Raw genomic sequence first — 24,576 nt, 5'->3', positions numbered from 1 at the left:
TTTCAAGCATTGCGCCCAGGGGTGTGGCATTAGGGAGGGGCCTGGCGCGTTGTCTAAAAATCGCTATCATACACCACCTAAACCTGGTCAGAAGTCAATGGCGAGTTGTTCATATGCTATTTTAAGAGCGCATGTCAACAGTCATATTGGCAGGTGCACGCACCATCCTTCTATCATTCATGAACGCACACCAGCGCACGTCCATGTAAAGCATTACAAATTGCACGATTACAATGAGAAACATAATTAGAATAAAGATATTACGAAATACTGTACATCTCATGATGAGTAGTTATTCACCATCATTTGCAAATTGGTAATGACGGTTAAAAGTGATTAGGGGAGAGGCGAGAGACACGTATGGAGCACAGCTGAAGACGCACTGTCACGAGATATAAGCAACTCCTCTGCAGGATAAATGTTGTTTTATTCAGTCATTTGAGCAACATTAGAGTAAGTGTTGCTTTTTCCAGACTATGTTTTCGGTGGTAACCCATTGTCAGTCAATAGTGAAAGTAACTGCATATAACTGTCTTGTCGTTGACTGACTCCTTGGTGAAGTTAGTTTCACTTTGCCAATGAGTTCAAATAATAGACGAGTGCAAATGTGTGAAGGCTATGCTAGGTTTTAGTAAAGCATGGTTTAAGAATGACTATTCCATACGGTCTCGCAAGCAGCCTTCTTCAAATGCGCCGTTGAATGCCAAAATACCGATGCATTTATTTGACATATCGCGCTTTGCGCTGTTAAAGGGAATGACAGATGTCATTCTCATTGGTTTAAATGATGTTAGGCCCCAAACACACCCATATGACTGATTAAAAAACCTAGGAACACCTTGTTGCGCCATGCGCTCCACATTTCATAACGAAACCCCTCCCAATGTGAACTGGACATCCTACTAAATTTGAATAGACTTTTGACGAGTGACGATGCACTTTAGAATGTCATGATAGGGCCCATCATCTTAATTTTTAATTGGGCTGTGGGTTTTCTACAGGAATAGCATGTTTGAATGGGCACTGCAAGTATAAACTGCTCACAATGTAGTTTACATGTATGACAATGTGGTTATCACAGAACAAAGACCTATTTTATTCTTATTCTTTTTATTTTATACACTCCTTTGTTTCTTAAATAAATTACTGTATATGAAGAGCCTTTCATTAGGAGTTAGATAGTTAGGCCTATTCAAATACATAATGCCCCACCTTGATTAGAACCTTGTTATGGGAACATTTTTATTAAAAATTACTATATCGGTTATCAGTTTTTGAATAACTCAAATATCGAAATCGGTAGGTTATCAGCCTTCAAAATCCCATATTGGTCAGGCTCTATAGGAGATGGAGACAAATTGACATACACACACCAATTGCACACACACACACACATCCACATCCACACAATTACACACACACAGGCACACACAGGCACACACATACAAGCATACACAAAAGTTGCAAGAGTAGGGCGTGGAGTAGGAGATGGAGAAAAATTGACAAGCGTCACAAGCGGGAGAGGATGAACAGGACAGAAGGGCGGTCATCTAGTTCTACACAGTTTTGTCTATATTTTCTTGGTCTATATTTAGATTAAGGTCCAGTAGGTGGCAGCAACACCCAAATCACAGGAAGGCAGGAAAGAAAAAAAGAAAAAGAAGAACAAGAAGAAGGAAAAAGGTTTTTGATCTTCGAAGGGTTCTGAATTCTGGAAGCACATTCAAGACATTGATGTGTTCAGTGACAATCAGGTCTCAATTAACAGCCTTTGTGTCTGGCTATACACTTGACATTTTCAAATTATACAACTTGGAGTTTGCTTTCAAAAGCCATACAGATTTGTAAGTAGCCATGGCAAACTCCTCTGACAGTGTTGTATATAAAATAACAAGATAAAAGATTATTCAATTTCTATGGAGTCCTGTGAAAAATTTCAAGACGCAATATGCTATATCTAGCACTAAATCACTCCACCGCCTCCAAATAATCCAGAACTCTGCAGCCAGGATAGTAACAGGCACAAAGTCCACAGGCCACATAACACCTGTACTGTTGCAGCTACACTGGTTACCAGTTACCCAGAGAGTCCAGTTTAAGATCTTACTGTTGACATATAAGGCCCTGCATAACCTTGCTCCCAATTATATCACCGACCTCTTAGAGAGCTACACCCCTTCCCGCTCACTGCGATCCTCATCAGCTGGTCTGCTCAAGGTGCCCAAGATGAACCTCAGCACCATGGGAGAGAGAGCGTTCTCCCACACAGCCCCAAAGCTATGGAACTCACTTCCAAACAACATCAGGCAGTGTGAATCCACTGCCCAGTTTAAAAAGGAACTGAAAACGTATCTCTTCAGACTAGCCTATGGACTGTGATATGGCTAAATGGACTATATATATTTTTATATATTTTTTTTTTCTCCTTTTTTTGATATATATATATATATATATATATATTATTTTTTTCCCCTTCTATTTGTTTTATCTGTAAAGCGACCTTGGATGTCCTGAAAGGAGTTGTTTTTTAAATAAAATGTATTATTATTATTATTATTATTATTATTATTATATAAGGATATACACTGCAGCTAGAAGGTAGGGAAGCACCTAAGGCAGAGGAGGGGGAGGAGGGCATTTGTGATTAAATTTAAGTGAGACATAGTTAGATTAATCCGACAATGTAAAGCACTACACATATTTTACATGAAAAAGATTGTCATGTATTGATTCCTAAGAGTCCAAGCTTTCAAATGATGTATAATATGACTATGCTACATAACAATTTGATGTATGCAAATTATTTAGAATGTTGGGGGGTGGTGGGGGAGGGGGGTAACCATCCCACCGGCGGGACACTGCATGAATTAATAACTAGATGAAATGTGTGAAATGCTAGCCATCTTTCCCATTGGAATCAATGATATGATGCTAGCTTGCTTGACCCTTAAAAGGGGCGTGATGCAGAGAAACCTTAAAATAATGTTTCCAAAATTGTTTCAGCGGTTCATCAACTTGTAACAGGGTGAACGGCAATTCTGTATTCGCTTTGCGGCCCTCTATCGGCTATAACCGCACTATGTAAGTTAGCCAGATCGGGTAGATCTGTAGTTCGATTGAATGAAACATAAGAAACTACAAATTTGACTTGCATGATGTCGCAATACATCATACTTTCATAAAATCATGCAACATATTCTACCTTGTCTGTGGACATCGTTATTTGCAAAGCCGGAGCTGGATAAACAAATAGCGTGCGTGCGACAAATGAAAAGTTATTTGGTGTTGCTTTAACAAGTATAACAAAAAATATCATGTATGTGCTTTCACAACATTATGGACATATCACGTCATTAATCAAAGTCAACTCTGACTCGCTTGGCAAGTTACATAGCCCCCACTAGGGCGGGTTAGTGTCCTCATCAACCCAAGCTCTTAATACAAAATCTCTCAAAGCAATCTATGTGGTCGCTGCGTGCGTCCTGCTGATGTGGCAGCAGCTGGTGGACATGGTGGCATCAGTGTGAGCATGGCGGTCTCAGTTTCACAATCAGTTGCCTGCCCAGTTTGTGCCAGTGGTCGATATGGAGCCAACCGTGGTCCTCCATCACCCCAACACCCATACCCTGTACACTACATCTGACAGTCTCTCAAGCACATCACATGGGCCGCGTGTGTCGTATGCCCGTTTCTGTGGACTGGCCACCAGTGTACCTTCAGCAGCCGCTTACGCAGTAGCCTGTAGTAGTTCTTGCCAGGTTCTCCCCCTACCTCCAGCTCGGGGGATGGCCCAAACACTAGATCAACAGGTGTGCGCAGCTCTTGTCCAAACATGAACACAAAAAGGTGTGCACTTGGTCGATTCCTGCACTGCCGACCGGTATGCCCAGAGAACCGGGGGAAAGTGGCGGTCCAAGTCTCACTGCTGGCGGCTGGTCAAGATAACGAGTTGGATGGTGAGTGTCTGGTTGAACCACTCCACCAGTCCATCGCCTTGTGGGTGGAGTGGTGTCATGTATATTTTCTGTACGCCAGCCACCAACATACTTAACCGAAGACCTCTGCCTTGATGTTCCGCCCCTGGTCGCTGTGGAGTTCCTCAGGCACGCCGAAGCAGCAGTACATTGACCAGTTGGTCCGCTGTTGTGGCGGGGCTCTGATCAGGCACCGCATACGCCTCGGGCCATTTTGTGAAGTAGTCCGTGGCCACGATGATGTAGCGGCTCTCCAGATCAGTGATGGGAAATGGGCCGAGGACGTCCATGGCTACACGCTCCATAGGCAACCTTACCGTGAACTGCTGCAGTAGAGCGTGTGAATGCCGGGTCGGCCCTTTTTTAGCCGTGCAAGCACCGCAGCAGTGGACATGGAGTCCTGCAGTATGTTGTGCCGGCAGACAGGCCAATAAAAACGGCCTCACAGATGGTGGAGTGTCTTTGCAATGCCAAAATGGTCAGCCCCCACTGAGCCATGCACCAGTGATAAGACACGAGTTCGCAGACTGCTGATACCAGCAGCTGAGGGTCTTCCCAATGGTCATCTGGGGCACGCCAGCGCCAGTACGGGAGGCCATCGCGTAGGGTGAACCCAGGCCATTGTGAGTATAGGGCTTTAGTTTTTGGGTTGAGTGCAGAGACGTTGGTCCATGGCGGGTGTTGTCCCTCCTCCACCCATGACATAACCAGAGCAAGAACTGGATCTGCTGCTTGCATTCGCTGTAACTCCTTTGCCTGGACAGCATCCCTTTCGCCTGTGTCTGGAGGTGCTGCTGGAGGAGTGATGTAGTGGCTGGGTGCGTCGCTGTCTTCCTCTGCTCCACTGGACTGGGGTGCATCAGTCTCTATCGTTCCGAGGAGCAGGGCAGTGACGGCGGGCTCCGGCCCAACGCCTGAAGCTGCACACCTCCTTGAGTTGGCAATGGTGACATTGTTCCACTGGGACAGGGCATCGGCGTTACCGTGTAACCGGCCGGCTCGGTGACGAATCTCAAAATCATAGTCCTGTAGAGTCTCCAGCTAATAAGTTCACAACTACAAAGCATGTTTGCTGAGTTTCACAGTTTAGAAATGGTCAAAAATAGTGTATATTTCAGCACTCCATGAAATTATGCAGAAGTGGTCACCTGTGTTGTTCAGCTAGTTAATCTAAGATAAGCTAGTTATCTTGGTCATTGTCATGGCCATCTACAGGCTACATGCTATAGCTTCCTTTTTCATTCTGGGCTACCCATCTGGGAAAGTATGATTTGTTTTCCCTTCATATTTTTTGCATTAATGTCACTAGGAAGCATGCCAGTAGAAATATATATTCATATCTGTTTAGGTGGGATTGTCTGTAATCTGGCAATATATGAACCATGATGGTGGGATAATCTGGCTAAACAATTTACAAACATGTATGCAGGCTACTGACATAAATAGTTTACATTGGGCCCAAAAGTTGGAGACCAGAAATTTGTTGCAATTTCAAAACCAGATTACTCGGGAACAGATTATTGTACATGCTTATATCCTCATATTCGGTAAGGCCTGCTGTTTATTGTGATATATGGTTTCATGTGTTGAGTGAAGAGTTTGTGCAATATTTCACCAAGAGTAATGGGTGTGCCGAATTCAGATTAAATTTCATGCAAGTTCAATGTTATTTTTCTCGAGAAACATTTATCAGAGCAACTTGCCACTAATGTAATTTGAAAGCTTAGATTCTGTTACAGTGTTCTAGTGCCACTAGGTGACACTCTAAGGAAGAATCTGTATATACAGCCTACCACTACAGAGCAAGCCAGGTTTTAGATAACGCGGGAGAGCAAGCAAGCTGTAATTGTACGTGCTGTAAGTTATCTGAATAAAGCTCACAGAATTCTTCTACATCTGCCTCATGACTGACATCTTTCAACATGGTGTCAGAAGTCTAACCCGGATGCCTTTTGGACACGTGAACGAACGGTGAGCAGACTAGAAATCCGACTTAAACCACAAGAAAGAAAGCAACTTTCAGAATGGCGTATCACATCCCAGTCCCGGAGCCCATGGACATGAAGGGCGATGTGTTCAGCAATTGGATGTTTTTCCGCACGCAGTGGGACAACTACGAAATTGCAAGTGGATTAGACGAAAAAGACAACAACATTCGCTTGGCCACACTGCTATCAGTAATGGGGAAAGAATGCCATCAACTGCAGCGTCACATTCATATGCCTGACGCGGACCGGGCAGATCCGAAGAAAGTCCTAGATGCACTACAAAAACACTTTGAACCGACCAGAAACGTGATCTACGAAAGGTTTGTGTTTAACAATTGCAAACAAAGCCAAAATTAAACTACAGACCAGTACATAGCCAAGCTAAGAAAGCTAGCGGACACTTGTAACTTTGGCTGCCTGAGAGATGATTTACTCCGAGACAAACTTGTCATAGGCACAAAAGATACGAACACTGCCGAAACTGACATTGACTCAAGCTGTTGATATGTGCCGTGCAAGTGAACAAACTTTAGCTCAACTTAAGAAAATTGCCGGCGAGGATCAGCAAACCGTCAACTATGCGTCATGAGATGGTCGCCAGGGGCAAAGGGGAAGTAAACAGCCAAATGTGCCAGAACACACCAGGCAAAAATCATCGCATACAAACACATGTCGTTATTGTGGAACTGTCCACGGCAAGGCCAACTGTCCAGCTTATGGTGTACTATGCAAAGCATGTGGGAAACGGAATCATTTTGCAAGAGTCTGCAAACAAGCACAGCGCAAGCCACAACTGAATCTAGTTGAAGAGGATGAGGAGAGGGAAGATGAAAATGATTCAATGCTTTATCTCTCTCACATACATTTCATGCAAGCCAACAGGAACAAGTGGTTCATACACCTGAAATTAGCCCCACACAATGACGAAATGCTTCAGTATGACCCCTCACATGTCATAAAATGCCAACTAGACACTGGTTCCACTGTCAATGTCATTAGTTTCCGAGACCTCCAGCGCCTGCTCCAAGATGGCAATCCGCCCCTGTCACCAAGCAAAGCCACTCTCAAGCTATATGATGGGACACTGATACAGCCAAAAGGGGAATGCAGTCTCAAGGCAGAACGTGATGGCAACGCATACGTCCTGAAATTCCATGTAATGGAGACATCACAAACCCCTCTGCTCTCAGCAGACACCTGCCTACGACTCAACTTACTCCAGATTACCAGCGGCCACGTCGTACACAGTATTGATGCAGGACAAGCAGACGGCGCCACCACACCAAAGACAACAGTGGCGCTCATAGCCTCATATGATGACGTGTTCGATGGCCTGGGATGCCTCCCTGGTGAGCTCCATCTGAAGGTCGACCCCGCCATAAGACCTGTGCAGCAACTCCCTCGCAGGGTCCCAATTCCCATAAAAAACAAAGTCACAAAGGCCATAGAAGACATGGAAACAAGGGGCATCATTGCCAAAGTCACAGACCCAACTCCATGGATCAGCAATATGGTGGTGGTGGAAAAGAAGGACAAGCTCCGCATTTGCATCGACCCCACAGTACTGAACAAAGCTCTACTTCGATCGCACTTTCAGATGCCGACAATAGAGGAGATTCTACCTGAAATAGCCAAGGCAAAGACATTTTCAGTCTTAAATGCGAAAGACGGCTACTGGCAAATACAGCTGGACGAGGCAAGCAGCTATCTCACTACATTCTGGACACCTTTAGGGCACTACAGGTGGCTCAGGATGCCTTTTGGGATTAAGCCAGCGGCCGAAGAGTATCAGCGAAAACAACAAGAAGTGTTGCAAGGACTTAAAGGTGTGATTGCTGATGACATCCTTGTTTATGGATGCGGTGACATCAATGAAGCAGCAATGATGGATCGTAACAACAATCTGGCAGCCCTCCTCCAACGAGCCAGGGCAGTCAACCTAAAGCTCAACAAAAGAAAACTCAGACTAAAGCTCCCTAGTGTGACATACATGGGACACCTACTTACCACTGAAGGATTATGCCCAGATCCAGACAAGGTAACTGCTGTTCAGAATAGGGGTGTAAATCGGAGTCTTCATGACGATTCGATACAATATTGATTTCTTAAGCCAATGATTCGATTATTTTCGATACTTCAGAATTCCCCACGATACGATTCGATACGATTCAATATTCAATATTTTTACATGATATCTATGAAGTTTCAAATAAATCAACAAAAGTTCGGAATGTAGGAGCAGGTATCTAAAGCCTTCGTTATACAGCCTCATGTCTTTGCATATAAAAAAAAAACCCACCCGCAGCTTAGGAGTAGGTAGTGCGCTTACATCGGAGCCTAGACAGAAAAAGAAAGGTCGGAGCTGATGCTGAAAATAGATAGGCAAACAAACAGGCGGCAAAATAAACACATTAATCGATACTCTTGCAGACGAATCGATGCATTGAATCGCCGGCTGCATAATCGATGCATCGATACGAATCGATTAATATTTACACCCCTAGTTCAGAACATGTAAACGCCACATGATGTGAAATCGCTTCAACGACTGCTTGGATTTGTCAACTACCTCTCCAAATTCTTGCCCCACAAGGATGTCGAATGGGCCTGGCTCTCACAGCATGAAGAGGCATTGTGCTGTATCAAACAGCTCGTCACACAGCATCCTGTCCTAAAATACTACGACCTTAACGAAGAGGTCACCCTGCAATGTGACGCAAGTGAAACAGGCCTGGGAGCAGCCCTCCTTCAAAATGGACAGCCTGTAGTCTTTGCCTCGAGGACGCTGAAGCCAACTGAACAGAGGTACGCGCAAATAGAAAAGGAATGCCTCGCCATTGTCTTCGCATGTGACAAATTTGATCAGTACCTTCATGGCAGGGATCGATCACATCACTGTTCACAGTGATCACAAGCCCCTCGAAGCAATTTTCAAGAAGTCATTGCTCATGGCACCAAAGAGACTGCAACAGATGTTGCTCAGATTACAGAGGTACCAGATACACCTGCTGTACAAACCAGGCAAAGACCTCCATTTAGCTGACTTCTTGTCCAGAACCCCACAGCCTAATGTGGAACACCCACAAATGCAGACACCATCCTCGGTATATGCCTTGGGACTGACGTCAGCAGACCTTGAACATGTCAGTCACAGCAGCAACACCAACATCACTACAAAGACACTGGAGACCATCAAGACACACTCTGCTCAAGATCCAGTGGCACAGGCGCTGAACAGACACATCAGCAAGGGCTGGCCAGAGCACAGGCAAGCTGTGGACCCTTCCTTTCGTCCATTCTGGACATACAGAGAAGAACTTACAACAGAAGAAGGCCTAATTTTCAAAGGACAGTGAGTCTTCATCCCTGAAACATTGCGCAACAGCTTCCTGCAGAAGATTCACATAGGGCACTCTGGTATTGAGGCCAGTCAGAGGAAGGCCCGTGAGGCCATTTTCTGGCCAGGAATTGCGGATGACATCAAGAACTTCACAAATGGCTGTGCCACCTGTAATGCCACTCAGGGGAAACAACAAAAAGAAACACTCACCGCACACCACATTCCAGACATCCCGTGGTCCAAAGTCGGAATAAACCTTTTCAGCATCAAGAGCTGCACATATCTCATTATGGTGGACTACTACTCTGACTACTGGGAGATTGATGATCTTTCAGACTACACTGCATCCACTGTCATTGAAGCATGCAAGAAACAATTTTGCAGACATGGCACACCTCACACTGTCTTCTCGGATAATGGCCCCCCCTTCAATAGCATGGAATTCCAACAATTTGCAGAGGAGTGGGACTTTGAACATGCAACCTCATCGCCATATCATAGCCAAAGCAACGGTAAAGTGGAGTCAGCAGTGAAAATAGCCAAAGTGTTACTGAAACGCTGTACAATGGATGGAGAAGACCCATGGAAAGCAGTGCTAGAATGGAGAAACACTCCGACCGAAGGCCTTGACAGCTCGCCAGTCCAAAGACTCATGTCAAGGCGGACCCGATCACTCCTGCCCAGACGGAGTGTGCTTCTGAACCCTGAAGTGACGACAGATGTTGTCGCAAAGAAAAGAGTCAAAGGGGCAGCAGTCAAACACAGATACGACCTTCATGCTCGTGACCTCCGACCCATCACGCAAGGACAGACGGTACGAGTCCTTCTTCACCCCAACCATCCAGACGGCACATGGGCGCTAGGCTTATGCATTGACCAGCTCCACGATCGCTCATATGTGGTTCTGGTGAATGGGAAGAAATACTGTCGAAACCGCAGAGACATTTGTCCAGTGCAGGAACAACTTACCATCACTCCAAACCACAGCAATCCACTGCTCGACGACAACGACAACTGGAACACTGGAGGTGGCATGGAGACCCCGACTGACATACCAGATACAGCAGCTGAAGATGCACCCATGAGCCAACCTCCATCTCCCAACCGCACCCCTCCCCCTTCCCCTCCCCTACAACATACCAGAACGAGGAGCAACATTCAGCGACCTGCAAGATTCACCACTGACTTTATCTAAAAGAAAAAAAAAACAGGGCATGACAGTTATAGTACCTGCAGACACTGGGTACTGGAAATTTAAAACTAATGCATTCATGTTTTGTTAATTGTGTGCTTTTCTCAAGAGTTTATAGTTATGTTCTTTCATAGCCAGTGCTTTAACACAGGAGCTACACTGGTAAAGGGTTCTGGCTCCAGTTATATGTAAAGGGAGCTGTTACAGTGTTCTAGTGCCACTAGGTGGCACTCTAAGGAAGAATCTGTATATACAGCCTACCACTAGTGATGGGCAAATGAAGCTTTGGTGAACCACTGAACCACAGCATTGTGAACCTAGCGACACTAGCTGAAAAGCAAAAAGATGGCCGCCACACATACATTTTTCAACATAAAAGTCCTTAGCAAACCAATATTTTTGGTTACATATACTGGTTTGGGTAAGGACTTTTATGTTGAAAAATCTACATGTGGCAGCCATATTGGATTTTTTCATTAGTGTTGCTAGCTTCACACTGCTGTGGTTTAGTGGTTCACCAAAGCTTCATTTGCCCATCACTACCTACCACTACAGAGCAAGCCAGTTTTTAGATAACGCGGGAGAGCAAGCAAGCTGTAATTGTACGTGCTGTAAGTTATCTGAATAAAGCTCACGGAATTCTTCTACATCTGCCTCATGACTGACATCTTTCAACAGATTCCACTCGTTCATGTGATAAGTTTCCTTTGTGGACAGACTAAGTGACATGAACATTACCAACATATTTTCCAATTAAGAAACAAGTAGCCTATTAATGGACAATAGGTAACAATATTTTTTCTCTGTTACCGTAGCCTAATATTGACAAGCTGGAGTGCCAGCTATCTTGCACTTAACCTAATGTTCGTCATTGACCAGCAGATGATTAGCTAGAGCCATATACCGCCTTTAACGTGCACTCAGATCATATGGAAGACCCATGAGAAGCTAACGTCGGGAAGGGAAAGTGTTAGTGAAGGCGGGGCTAGGGGGTGATATTATATTTTCTCTCTCTTTCTTTTCTTTTCTTTCTTTCTTTCCTTTTTCTCTGATTGCCTACATTCTGTAAAGCGCCATGATACATGTGTAATGTTTTGGCGCTCTATAAGCACAATAAATTGAATTGAAATTGAAATTGAAATATTTTGATTTGTTGAACACCGTGATCATGAAGAAGAGGCAGACTGCAATTTTACGGTACACGTGAAAAATGAACTCACCATTTATTTTAACAATATTATCGCCCTACAGTATATCGTAGTATGAAAGAATATTTATTTATTAATTTATCTGAGGTGGTGGAACCGTGTTCCTGTGTTCCGCCCCACTTTAACTCCTGGGTATGAGTCCTTTCTCATTACCTGATTGAGGCGTCTATAGTCCACACAGAATCAATATGAATTGTCCTTCTTTCTAACTAGAACTGCAGGAGTGGCCCATGGGCTGTTGGTAGGCTCGATCACGCCCACGTCCGCCATCTCTGATTTTCTGTTGGGCTACCGCTCTCTTGGCGAGTGGCAGCCGGATGGGGCGGGCATCGCCGGTGTCTATTTCATGTTGAACTAAACTTGTGTGTGTACAGTCCTCAACTCTGGCGGCGAATATGTCGGCATACTGTTCCAGTAGCTCCCGTACATGACCTTGTTGACGCTCGTCTAGCCCTTCGAAGCTGTGCAGGCACAACTCCTCCAGAGCTTGTGCGGTTTCCACAGTTGTGTAAAATGCAAATAAAAACAGAATGTGATAAAATACAAGTCTCGTAAACCCATATTTAGCAGCAAAAAAGACATAGACAACATATCAAATGTTGAAAATGAAAATTTTGACTATTTAATGGACAATATATATTAAAGAGGCCCTATGTAACAATTTTAGCAAAAATTACCTTAATTATGCAGGTTGAGAGTCGTTGTGATGGTATAACCAGACCTGCATAGGGCTTCTTTAACTTTGAATTTGATGCCAGCAACATGTTTCAAAAAAAGTTGGGACTGTAGCATGTTTACCACTGTGCTGCTTCACCTCTTCATTTAACAAAATTCTGTAAATGTTTAGGAACTGAGACGATCATTTGCTAGAGTTTTGAGATGAAATGTTGTCCCATTACTCCAAGATTTCAGTTGCTCAACATTATGGGATATTCTTAGTCATGTTTTTCATTCCATTATGCACATAATTTGGACTGCAGACAGGCCATGTTAGCACCTGGACTCTTCCTCAAATACTATTGTATGTGCAGAATTCATCTTGGCATTGTTTTCCTGAAATATTCAAGGTCTTCCCTGGAAAAGACATCGCCTGGATGGCAGTATATGTTGCTCAAATCCTGTATACATCATTCAGGATTGATTGTGCTTTGCCAAATGTGCAAGATGCCCATGCTGTAGGCAGTAATGCTCCTCCACACTGTCATAATATTGGGTTTCGAACTGAACACTAAAACAAGTTGGATAGGTTGGATACTTGCATAGGCCCTCTCCTCTTTAGCCCAGATGACTCTATGATCTCCAAAAAGAATGGCAAACTTTGATTGGACTAATAACCACAGGACCTTTTTCCATGTTACCTCAGTCCATTTTAAACAAGCTCAGGCCCAGATGAGACGGTGGTATTTCCTGTATCATCATGTCTCAATACAATTTTACCTGTTCATTTTGGCTGGAGTTTTTGAACTGAGTATCAAACTGTGCACATAGAAAATGGTTATCCGAGGTTTTCCTGAGCCCATACAATGACTGGTCTGGAAACAGGTCTGGTGTTGATGCAGTGCCATCTGGGGTCCAAAAGACCACGGTCATCCAATTTGTTTTTGAGCTCTTTCCCTTGTATGCAAATATTTCTCTGGATTCTCTGAATGTTTTAATAATATTATGTCCTGTAAATGATGCACTCCCCAAATATTTCACAATTTCATGTTAAGAAGCGTTAAAATTACATTGTTTCATCATTTGTGCACACAGGTTTACACAGAGTGATGAACACTCCTAACACTCCTACTTTTCTTTTAAGAGACCCTGCCTCTCTGGGATGCTCTTTTTCATATCCAATCGTGTTGCCATTTACTCTTATTAGTTGTGAAAAATGTTTCCTTTTCTTTTCTTTATCATTACACAACTTTTTCAGCATTTTGTAACCCCGTCCCAACTTTTTTTGAAACATGTTGCTGGTATCAAATTCAAAATTAACATATATTTTCCATGAAATAGTCAGATTTGTCATTTTCAACATTTGATATGTTGTCTGTGTCCCTTTTGTAACTAAATATGAGTTTAAGAGATTTGCAGATTATTACATTCTGTTTTTATTCACATTTTACACAACGTCCCAACTTTTTCTGTTTTGGGGTTGTAATATAATATTACAATTATTTGACTTGGGGTTCCCTTGGTAAAGAAAAAGAAAAGCCTACAATATAGATTACGACACGTCAAGACATTTACATGCAAACTAAGCTTTACATAAGAAGACAGTGAAAGAAGTGAAATTAATGTTGCACTACTGTACGGAAATTATACGTAAGTGGTATACAGGGGAAAATCATTTCCAGCAACAGGCAACAAAGTTGGTGTGTGTTAATTTTGTGTTATGCATATAAGTTGTCCAGTATAGTGGTAACTGCATTGATATATTGTTACATGTACTGTTGTTACTTGTACTGTTTTGTACTGCTATCGATTGAGCATTGTATAGTTTAAATTTACTCAGTGAGGATAGGAGCAGGCTTCACTCAATTTGTCTACTTTTAAACTTTAAGAGTGCTGGCCTGAAACAGATCGTAACTCCTTTTTGCACTGCCAGAGTTTCCATCCACCATCTCTCAAACGTAGCCTGCCTTACAGCCAACTGTTGAGAGTGTGCCGCATCTGTAATGACGATGAGGTATTTGAGCGACAAGCGGGGGAACTTTGTCAAAGATTCCTTGACAGGGGCTATACAGATAACTTGGTGCGTGATTGTCTAGAGCGCGCGCACAGTATCCAACGTGCTGACCTGATGACCAAACGTACTGATCAGAATAGCTCTAACAATGCTACAGTTACACTGGTATCCACCTATGGTCAGATTTCAAATAGCTTAAAGAACATTGTGCATCGCCACTGGCACATCTTAAGCAGTGACCCACACATAGGTCATACTTTCCAGGATCCACCGCGCAGCTGCTTTAAACGAGCACCTAGCCTGAGAGACCGGTTGGTGCGTTCGCACCTCCCTGCACCTACTCAGTCGCCTTTTCCCTTTAAAATTCCACACGGCAATTTTAAGTGCTTGAACTGTGCAGCATGCAATTTCATGCTCACAGAAAAGACATTTACACATCCAAAAACAGGCAGGACATACACAGTAAAGGGCAGAATTACCTGTTTATCTACTTTCATAGTATATTTACTGACGTGCCCTTGTGGGTTGTTTTATGTGGGCAAAACCAAGCGACAACTCAAAACCCGAATCTTTGAGCATAAATGCGCAATTAGAAAAAATGATGAAAAATCATCAGTTGCAAGGCATTTTAACTCTGCAGGCCATGATGCCAACATGCTTAAGTTTATGGGCTTAGAGTTTGTCAATCGGTCTCCAAGAGGGGGAGACCGTGAAAACCGCCTCCTGCAGCAAGAGGCTTGGTATATTTTTAACTTTAACACATGTATCCCGAATGGGATGAATGAAGATTTGTCACTAAGTTGTTTCCTATGAATTTATATGTGGATTGTATGTTCACTTTTAATATGTTCAATAATCTTTGTATTTAACGTGTTTAAAAACATTAGTGATATTATTGGAATGTGTATCACTTTAACAGCATTGGCGGGTGTTCATATGGGTGTGGGTATATAAGATGGGCTACATTGTTACCTTGTTGCACACTGAAGTAGGCACACGCCGAAACGCGTATGTGCAAATAAAAGAGTATATGCATAGTGCGGCCTCTCCTACTTTCCTTTATAGTTTAAATTTACAAAATAATTAGCTACTTGTATTTGTACTTGAATATGCAAATTATGTACTCCACAGCTACAGAGAGCAAGCGAGGAAGTTACTACTTGCAGTACTCATTCCACCATTTGATTTCCAATCAGATTAGACCGTTAGCTTATAGCAGAGATGCTAACGGTCTAATCTGATTCAATGAGCTGGAGCTAAAAGTGCTACTGTCAGACTCAGAGAACGGCTGGATGAACTGGGGAAAGGTAAAACTCAATTGTTTAACTCGATGGGAGGTGGAAAATGAGTATAATTCCCCAAATGGTGGAATATCCCTTTAAGAGCGTTGCAGGATTAGTGGTTGTTCCCCACCAATTATGGTGGGCCGGTTGGCCCAAAAATGCCTGAGCTGATTGTATGGCCCATATCAGCTGCTGCATCCCACCACTTGATTACAAATACTCTGTAAAGATCAGTTGAAGATGAGATCAACCAGTTACCAGTTCACAAACACAACCAAATGTACCATTAGACCCAGTTGTATGATCAAAATCCACAAATGGCCAACCAGAGCATCCTTTGCTCTTGTTGCAAATTCATGTTTCATTTGATATCTTGTATATTGTAACAGGCAGTTGACGATACATTGATATTTCGGTGTACCAGAGCTTTAACATGATGCCACAGAAATATAGAAGTCTCTAGGCACCTTTACTTCCTTGATGAGGTGTAATATGGACTTAGTTTGTTGTGTGGTCTGTATGCAAAAATGTTTACCTATTTTTGCTTCTAAATGTGTGTGAGATACATGTATGCCAGAGTGGTTTGTTCTTTGTAATTACTTTGAAGGAAGGATAATGGCAAAACAATGCCTTTGAAGGCACAATGTTCTTAAAGCATTTTATTTTTGTTTGACGAGCCACAACAGCCACCCATCAGCATGTCATGAATGACGTTTTATTTTCTCTTCTTGAATTCATCATGGCTCCCTTGAAGGGCCTCTGATTAAAGCTATTGTGTTAATGATGATTGATTAAGTGCAGGCTAATTGGAAGCCTTTTGAAATTGTAAACATGCTTGATTGATGGAACACACACACAGGCAGCATCAAAACTGAATTAGCTGTATGAAAATCAAGATTGTTTTTTTTTTGGAAGAATGCTATTTCAGGGAAGAAGAAAACCATACACAGATGGCAGTTTTGCTGCACAAGAAAATCTCACTCAACCTTGAAAATGTACACCATATCCAAAGTGGAACTACAGTATGTCATATGAAAAAGAGGAAAGCTTTCAGAGAAGACGAGACTACACACATGGAATTCAATTTTGATAACCAGTTTAGTGGGACGGTAGCTGGGGAGCTCCCTGTTCACCTGCTGATAGGGTCGCCATCTTCATGTCATGTCCTGCCATGGGTTGATCAGATTAGCTACTACAGCAGACAGCAGTGAGGGAGCTCTGTGTGTGTGTGTGGTGTGTTTAGCAGGGGGTAGGATACTCTCCTCCCAGCAGTCACAGCTCTGTCGTTCGGGGGGGGGGGGGGGTCATCTCCTTGGCCCTGTCCGAGACAATATTTGTTGAGGAGAGGACGTGCACAAGGTGAGCGCAGCTTTTTTCTTGTGTGCTCAGCGGTTTGAGTGACTTTCTTTGCCGATTTTGTGTTGTGCTTGTGTGTGTGTGTGTGTATGTGAATGTGTGTTGTTTTGCGAATATTTCCCTGAGTTTGCAGGTTTCACCGCGTTGACCCTTCCCTGCTGTAAGCCACTGGTTTCAGGGCTGTTTACTTTTGGCCATATGGCAGACAGTGTGCTGTGCCCCCGTGCCTTAGCATCACTTGTCAGGTGATTAGCGCACAAGGCTAATAGTACAGGAGAGGAGAGGACAGAGGAGAGATGAGGAGGAAGAACACTATTCAGATGTATGTTTGAAAGTGAAGTGTATGTGTTTGTGTGAAAGAGAGTGCGAGTGTGTTGTGGGATTGTGTATGTGTGTGTGTGTGCATGTGTAGATTAAATTGTTTGCTGTTTGGGTTCCTGTGTTTGTGTGTGTGTTTGTGTGATTTGTGTAAGTTAGATTTATCATCGCCAGGTATCTGTGTGGTCACCATCATCAGCAGTAGCAACAGTGGCGTAGCGGGCAGGCAGGCGGGTAGGTAGGGCAGGCAGGCTGCTCCACCACCTCCTGTTTTCCGCTCCAGCGACTGACAGGTCAGCCCCTTTTCCCCCCACCATTGACACGTCGATAATCATGCATAATAACGCACGCCAGCAAAACCCACGACCCCTGACCCCAGCAGACACATGCAGAAAAAACAAAAAGCTGGAACACGCAGGACAGAGAGGCCTTGAGACAACCCCGCCAGCTGTGGGGTCGTGCGCGCAGCCTGTAAGGAGTCGCCCAGAAGTTCACCATTCACCGCTGGATGAGTAACAATTAACACACACACACACACACACACACACACACACACACACACACACAATATACAAACAAGAAAAGTTTGTTTTCTGGAGTGTAGAGCTTAGGGACACAGCTTACAACGTACAATTATAAAAATATAGAACTAAAAATACAGTGTGGTGTGGTGCAGCATGTTTACTGGATAAAGCTGCTGAAATAAACAAACAAAACTGTGTACCAGTACAGACACTAATAATGCAAGCTGATGACTGGTAACACCAGGGCCATTGTTTTGGTACTCTTGCACTTAATCAACACAAAACAATAAGTTCCAGCTCTGTCTTGTGTTTTGGGGTTGTGTAACCCCCTCGGCCAAGCCCTTTCCACAGACCAATTAAAACAAGTAAAATGCAACCTCATAGTCAATATGCAGGAGTATTTTATTTGCCATCTCAGACCTGCACTGCTGTGAAATTTCCTGTACTCTCCCACAGGACTGGATGTTTTTCATTTGAAAGGCACCTTTAGTTCTGGACCTTGCTTAATCTCTGAATGAGACTTACATCTCAGAGAGAGAGAAAGGGAGAGTGTTGAAACCTAGTCATGAAAGCATGTCTGGCAGCATGTTTTTAAACAGAACTTCATTAAGTAGCTCGCTATGTTTATTAGATCAACACAGCCTTTGACATTAAGGTGCTCAAGAGACTAAAGTAAGGACACCACACAATACAGCATGGTCATTTTATGCAAGGACAAAGAACTGCAGTTTAGTGCCAATATACTGTGCACTGTGGCTATGCATTCTCCTTGTCAGACCATAACCTTGATGCAATCAAGCCCATTTACCTCATTCTGTGCAGTTCCTCCAGTCTTGTCTTGTCTCATTCCATTAGTCCATACATTGTGCATACAAGGATACAATAGAGTACTAAAGCCAAAACATCACGTTGTTTGGGCAACCAGATTTTCTGTTCTAAACAACCAAACCTAGAATGGTGTTCTCTATTGCTTCGCTGTTCTTTCTTTAAAAATGAAAATAGGCTTAAATCAATTTCAAGAGGTGAAATTCACTAGATTGAAACATGTCGAGGCTTTTATGCATTCTTCTGGGGTATTAAAAGGAAAAGTTTGCGCTACTGTAGCATTAAAGTTTAAAACGTAACAGTAAATTGGCCTAATCTGTTCTGATCACATAACGTTACTACTGTCAACTGGGGTGGTTCCGGACACTTTTTTTCATTTATTCACGAACCTGAAAAAAAATCAGCAAGTAGGCTATGAGACTACACAACATAAGTTTCAGTTATTTAAAATAAATAGTAAAGATGATCTATTCTCAATAATCAGTGTTGTAATGTAACGGAGTACAAATACTTCGTTACTGTACTTAAGTAGAAATTTCACGTATCTGTACTTTACTTCGCTATTTAAATTTATGTCAACTTCCACTTTTACTCCACTACATTTCCTAGATAAAATGTATACTTTTACTCCGTTATATTTCCACTAAGCATCTTCGTTACTCGTTACTAAAACATAAAATTAGAAAAAATGTGTGCGACTGCAATAAGGGAGGTTTGGCGAATCACTGCTCCTAGATTGCATTACGCATGCTCCGCACTCTATTTCAGCTCTTGTTTGTTGCTAAAGGAGGAGGACCGCCATGGAAGCACGAGCACCTACTGGAGGACCTTATCATAGCCGACCACCCCGACGATAGTGGTGAATTCGGTGAACAGGGTAGTGGTGAATATAACGTCATACACCCGTGGCCGTATTTGCAAGAAATGTTTCTGTACATCGGCTACCTGCCCTAGCGGCCTGTGAAAGGCTATTTATCCATAGCATCGTAGGAGTTGTCTTCAGTCCAAGAAGAGTAAGACTGAATCAGGCCCGGGGTGGGTAATCGGAAGAATTCCCGGTGGGCCGCTTCACTTTTGGGCCGGTCGAGGAAACTTGACATTTGTCACGTTAGTCTATCTTTTCTTAAAGTAGGACACGTTCCGCATTCTGTGCATGACACCAATGCAATGCCTCTGCATGGGTTGTAGCCTACGTGAGGGAGTTCTCCCCTCCCAGAAAGAGTTGGTTGGGTCCATATAGCCCGTCTTTTCCAAAAAGTTTTCTCAGATACGGATAGCCAAGCCGGCCCTACAGTAGACACAAGCGTCAGGAAGGATGGAGGGTAGAAAGAGGCCAGGAGAGACTGAGCAGCAGATCAACCAGTCGACCACTGAAAATGATGAGCCCGAAATTAGTGATGAGGAGGCCAAGACTACAGGGACAAGTAGAGAGGATAAATTAAAGTTATTTAATGTAAGAAAGAGCAATTTCCCTACATGATAAACCTATGCCTTGTTTGCTCAGAAGAGGGTGTAGTAAAGGAGTAGGCTTAATCACCAAACAATAATATAGCCTACCCATGCAAAAAACATGTAGCCTAAACATTAGTTCAATATGCCTCTTTGTGGAAGCATGGGATAGGCTACATTTCAAAGGCTTTCTTTCTTTCTGTTTTGGTAACTTGTGGAATAGTGGAATATTTTTTGTTAACTTCTCAGTTGAAGTGAATTATTATATAACCTTTACACATTTGTTGAACCATGGTACTAATAAAAAACTACAGGATAGTAAGAGCTGAAATGTTGCTTAATTTATCCAATTTCCACCACTATGGTCGGTCTTGGACCTGAAACTCCCGGGCACTGAATTCTGGCAACTTTGAAAACCAGCTTCTTTTGAAGATGAACAGACACCTTTTCAGTTTCAACTAATGACTGGCATATTAGTAGCTGCTGGACATAGGTGGCCTGTGTGTGTGTGTGTGAGTGACGTTGACCTAGGGAGTAAGCCCTAGAAATGCTCATGCCACATGACCAAAATGTTCTCCCTACAAGCAGGTCATTTTTTTTTTGTGAAAGAAATTTCATTTCAGAGAATTGTGCCTAAAAAGTCCTAGAAAAGAATGTGATTTGATTTGATGAGTGAGATTAAGAAGATATGGGAACCCTGAATATGCTTTATGCTTTACTATAAGAAAGCCAAAATAAAGTTTACAATAAAAGTTCAAAATAAAACCGCTTGCTTTTTACTTTTTACTTTTACTTCAAATACTTAAGTACATTAAATATCAGAAAATTACTTTTGATACTTAAGTACAGTATATATCAGATACTTTAAGACTTTTACTTAAGTAATATTCGAAAAGGCAACTTTCACTTCTACCAAAGTCTTTTTCTAGTACGATACTTTTACTCAAGTATTGCTTTCTAGTACTTTATAGTACACTGTCAATAATTGCTTCAATCATTGGAAAGGCAAACTGCTTATCAATTTACAAAAAAAAAAACTTTCCTTTTAAAACTTTGGTCTGGCATAGTATCAGAAATTTGTTTCCTACGGAAACGCAATATCACACTTAAGTACTCTATATATACAAGGAACACAAGCCCTATGACTATAAGTGTAATTATTATTTAATTATAAATGTATTAGAATGCAATTATCATTCATACTGAAATATATGTTGATGTGTTATTGTAATGTATGCATATAGGTGTAAATGTGTGCAACATAATTGTACATGGGCTAGCTAGACACCCTAACATGTTGGTTTCTACCAATTTAGTTTAATTGATGGCTTTATTTAAAGTACGGGTTTTCTGCCCTCAGTGTGGGAGTCTGGAGTATATCAGCTTGCTGAGAGGTGGGGTATTGTAACTGAGAATTGTGCTATTTAGATTGAGAAACCGGTTAGTTGATTTTTGTTTATTTTGTTTGATTTACGTTTTTTATAGCACTGTAAATAAATCTGCATTTTTCACCACAATCCACATTTGCTGTTTGCTGTGTCTTCACCCCATCACCACCCAACCTCAGTGTGTCCTTGTCGCCACCATCCTGTGTGGACGTGGGCTGCAAGACCCATTTATTACAGTTGGTGTCAGAAGTGGGATAGTGGCGCCCCCTTGGACACTGAGAAGGAGGGGAAGTCTTGAAAGAGAGGTCTGGAGTGCTTTTCAATGTGACAGCTTGCTGTGAGGCTGTGTAAACAGTATTGAGAAGTATTGAGAACTCTTTCATTAAAAACCAGTTGATTGATTTTGTTGTTTGTCAAGTCTTTTGTTTCCTATTTCTCGGCACTATTTTGCACTGTAAATAAATCTGCACTCTTCACCAAAATCCACGTTTGCTTGCTTTGTCTTTCCCCCCATCATCACTTCACCACAGTGAGTCCTAACCGCTCATCCTGCATGTGGGTATGAACCGCAAGGGCCGTATTTTCACACACACATTAGGCCTTTACTGATCCATGGAACAACATGCAGCATGTTTGCGACTGCGATCGCCATTTTAGTATTGCTGTTGTGCCTTGCGTCATCTTGTGTAGTGTGTAACATGCTTGGTTGTTGATCGGCCAACAAATACATTTTCATGAAACAAAAATGATTTGCTTGGCCAAAAAGACAGAACATGGCAGAAGCTGTCGTCGTTCTGTCTTCCACATTCTTGAAAGGCCACATACTTGTGTGCTTTTAGACTGTTTAAAGGGCTGATAGCATGGATGAATAGAGCATTTGACCTTAGAGTGTGGAAGGTATGCAACATAGCTCATACCAAGAAATTATCAGATGTTGTTTCACAAGCCCAGTTACAACCCTATAAATAGATGTACCGCAGATCGGTACAAAATATGACAGCCGCCCAGTCCAGCACATTTTTTCCACAAAAAGAAATCACGCTGAAAGGCCTATATGATTCTAACTGTCTCACTAAATTGCATTATCCACACTCAATTCTCACTGGTATCTGCTAGACAACAAGTACCAAAACATGATTAGTTCATAGATTTCACATGTAAAATTCATTTTATACAACCCCACCTCCATCTTGCCTGTTCATAATTCTGAGAAATTCTTGATTGTTTGTGTTATGTTTATGTTATGTGTGTGTGTGGGTGTGTGTGTGTGAGAGTGTGTGTGTGCGTGCTTGTGTGTGTGCCTGCGTATGTGCCTGTGCATGCAAGCGTACATATGTCTACTGTGTGAGTATGTGTCATACGTATGATTACTGTGAATGTATGTGTGTGTGTGTGTATCTGTTTGTGCACATGTGTGCACATGAAATGGGTTTACATGACCCCTGGAGGCAAACATACGGAAAAAAATGGTCAGGCCCTACAGTTTTCAAGATATTCACAGAGAACTGTGTCTGCCCTACCCTCCTTTCGGGGGGTCCAGTCCAGCGGGGGGGCTACAGATCAAAACGAAAAATGACGGTTCCATGCTATCCATGTGGGGGTACATGCCCACCAAGTTTTGTGTACCCCGGTCTTTCAGTGTCCTGGGAATCCTTGTTGGTGTACGTCATTAAATGTACACATAAATTATTTTATTGTAAGGCCCCCCATGAACGAAAGTACACAAAACTTGGCATGCATTCGGAGGGTGTCATAATGATCCTACACTTTTAATTTTGTGCAGTTTTGACCTTGTCAGCCAGAGATATTGTGATGAAAACAGCTAATTTTTTGCTTTTTAATTTTTAACTAGGTGGCGCTATACATGCAATAAGTGGTAATGGGATGGGTTGACATGCCCCCTTAAGACCAACATACATAAAAAAGGTGGACCTCCTAGGCCCTACGGTTCTCGAGATATTCACAGAAAACTGTCTCCGGCCACCTACAGGCCAGTTGGTGTATAGTAACATAAATTAATTTATTGTGTGGCCCCCCATGAACGGAATTCCACAAAATTCCAAAAAAAAAAATTCTGACTAAACCTATATGACCGCCGCTTCGCTGCGCAGCGGTCATAATTAGGCTGGAGAATAAGACTGTCCGTTTTGGCAGATTTAGCACCCCCTCATGGTTTTCTGGACATCCACATGAATAATTAATTATCTTGCAGTCAATGACCACTCAGTTCAAGATCTGCTTATGTTATGATCAGGCTTGGAATTTCATCATTTTCGGGGCAAGGCCACTTGGCCTTCAGTTGGGCATATTTGGTGGGGGGCACAAAGGCCACATATCAGGGCACCAAGGCCAAAGTTAACTATAGTAGTAGGCTATAAAAATGATCAAAGTTGTATTTAGCCTATTCACAGCAGTAGACCTGCATCACTGTATGAAACATTACAAAAACATGAAACATGACATATTACATATAACTGTAAATCATCTGACCATCTAATATTTACAGATATCTAGGCGATATTTGTAACATTTATTTTATATTTGGCCTGTTATGAAATCATGTAGAAAAATGTCAACACATTTGCGCTGTGAATGCTAAGATTATTTTGACAGGCCATAGGCTAATAAAATACGCTATTAGTCGGAGCAAACCAGAATATTGAAAAGAAGGGGGCACCAAGGCCACAGGGGCCTGTAAACCTCTGATTTTCAAAGGGGCATCACGGCCAACGACGGCCATGGCCGCCGTGAAATTCCTACCCTGGTTATGATCCTAAGCCAGTTTAGCCTACTGTAGCAATAGCTCCATGGCAATGCAAATGGAGTTGTGCATGATTGAGCCAGAATTGGACAAGGAATCAGATACTAAAGAAGAACCAGTCCCTCAAAGATTTGAATTAAATGTTTCAGTTGACTGTCAAGTAATGTTCTTTTGTACGTTTTCTCTACTGGCACTTCAGCCTTAGCCTCGTGAGATCATCCTAATCTCGTGAGCTTCAGATTTTCACTCGCAGATCAGTCTGGCATTTGGAGCAGTTCGCCAAACAAACGTCCAATTAG

The sequence above is a fragment of the Alosa pseudoharengus genome, unplaced genomic scaffold (assembly GCF_046254945.1).
Source record: "Alosa pseudoharengus isolate Yale_2024_CS ecotype anadromous, Long Island Sound unplaced genomic scaffold, YU_APseudo_1.1 YU_APseudo_1.1_scf_24, whole genome shotgun sequence".
Lineage (NCBI taxonomy): Eukaryota > Metazoa > Chordata > Actinopteri > Clupeiformes > Clupeidae > Alosa > Alosa pseudoharengus.
The sequence above is the reverse complement of the archived record's forward strand: the minus strand, read 5'-3'. Positions refer to the sequence as shown.